This window comes from Neltuma alba, unplaced genomic scaffold (assembly GCF_004799145.2).
Source record: "Neltuma alba isolate B1F8T4 unplaced genomic scaffold, ASM479914v2 tig00006239_pilon, whole genome shotgun sequence".
NCBI lineage: Eukaryota > Viridiplantae > Streptophyta > Magnoliopsida > Fabales > Fabaceae > Neltuma > Neltuma alba.
Genome location: NW_021634399.1, coordinates 61,534 through 63,750, shown reverse-complemented (window position 1 = coordinate 63,750; position 2,217 = coordinate 61,534).

The window sequence follows — 2,217 nt, the reverse complement described above, 5'->3', positions numbered from 1 at the left end:
TTTTTCCTATTAAATTTAGCAAATGTAGAGACTTTTTAGCCCAAAATAAAATTAATTATGTATATTCGTGAATTTTATATTAATATTATATCTGACCTGACCGTTTTTTTTTTTTTTGCTGCCAGCAGTGGATCTGATCTGATGAGTCCGCTGAAAAATGCGTCAATATATATATATTTCACCTGAGAATTAGTTATGTGAATTTTTTAACAAGAATGATATTTAAAGAAAATAACATAAAATTTGAGAAAATAAATTAATTATTTTTTAAAAAAGACAACTTGCATCAATAAATAATAGATAAACAGTGAATTAATAATAGTCATCCATTCTATTTCTATTTATATACATGATATATTAATGTGGGAAATGACATTTCCAAGTGTGGGGGCAGAATAAAGATGCTAATGCACATGGGAATGGAAACATGTAAAATTTGTTGGAGATTTTAAAATTAATGGACGATAAAGATATATGGGTGCATATTATTATTGATGTGTTATGGCTACGTTTTATTTTTGACCCCAGGCATGTGATGTGGCTATAATTTTTTTTTTTAAAAAAGAACAGCCCTAAACAAATATAGCGACTAAACATATGATTACCTCAAGAAACTTCAAAAGATCATCACAGTGTCGTACTTAGATTTATTTTACGTCACACATACATGTGCCACGATTTTGAAACGTCCTAATACGTACATAGCGAGCGACTAAACATTATTACCTCCGGAAACTTAAGGAAAAAATAAATAAATAAATCTTCATTTCAGTCTTCACCCTTTCAGTGATACTTCCAGTTCCAGAAATGGCCAGAATAGGAGAGCTGCCGAATGCATTTTTCACTTGAGATATTTTATTTATAATTAATTCACACATATTCATAAAAAATTAAAATATTAAATTTGTCATAAAATTTAAGTAAATTATAATATTATTTTTATTAATTACACTAAACTCTGGCATTATATTAATTATATTCTCCGTCTTACTACATTTTTTTTTTGCCCGTGACCAGCCTTACTAAATTTATAGGGAATTACTATTAGATCTTAAAGAAGATATTTAATCATCCAGAACCTTATTGACTACCAAAAAACATACAATGATAGTAAGTTTTAATACTAGAAAGGATAACAGGTTTATGTTATTCATTAAGACTTGCTAGTAATTCTCCCAATCTACAGATTTAAACATATATTGAAAAAATATTTGATATTTCTTAAAACTATTCAATTACTTGTAATGCTAAAACTGCTAGTAATACTCTTTTTATTTTAAATATAAAACTTATTTTATTCTTAAATATAAAACCTATTTTATAACGTAATAATAGGAAGATACCCTGCTATAAGTTGGAGAGGGAGTATTTATTGCCAAACTTTCCATATTGACCGTATTTGATTACTCACAATTCCCAAAAACCTGCACTTTCCCTTTCACCATAATTGAGACGGGCAACTCTATGTGATGCTGAAATTTCACAGACAAAGCTCATCAAAATCCTGAAGCTCATCCAACCCACTTCTATAAATATGAATATCAGTAAAATTAAAGATATTAAAAAAAAAACAAATATTATTACTATTATGAGAAAAATGGAATCATGCAGCTGCGTGCTAGCTTTATTCGTTAGGGGTCCACCAAATGAATGCAATATCTCATGCAGTCACTTGTCCAAACCTAACGGTCAAATTTATTTATTTTGCCTCTGGTTGGGAATAATAGTTATAAGTCATGTATATATAATAATAAAGCCAGGGTTTTGGAGTATCCTAAGCACACGAAGTAAGGTATGTTTCCAATACAAGAAAAAATGATCTCTCTCTCTCTCATAAGTAAAAAGAAAGGAACTGTTCATCAGCAGCGATAGGGAAGATGATAATGAAGAAGAAGAAAGAACCTCATTCTTCATTATTTATCAACGTCTCCTTCTCTCTCTCCTTATCTCCCTATCTCACTGACACAGAGATAGAGAGAGAAAGAAAAAGAAGGGTTGAAATATTCAAAGGGTCGGTTGTATGTATGTGCTTGTATTGTGGAGGTGGTGATGAAACGAAAGAGATTCTCATGAAAAGAGAAACAAAGACAGATAAAGATATATACTTGGAATAATATTATATATATAAGATCATAGAGACTTAATATATATATGTGTAGAATAAGGAATAATGAAGAATGACAATAATAGTAAGAACTTTAGCTTTAAGTTGAAATG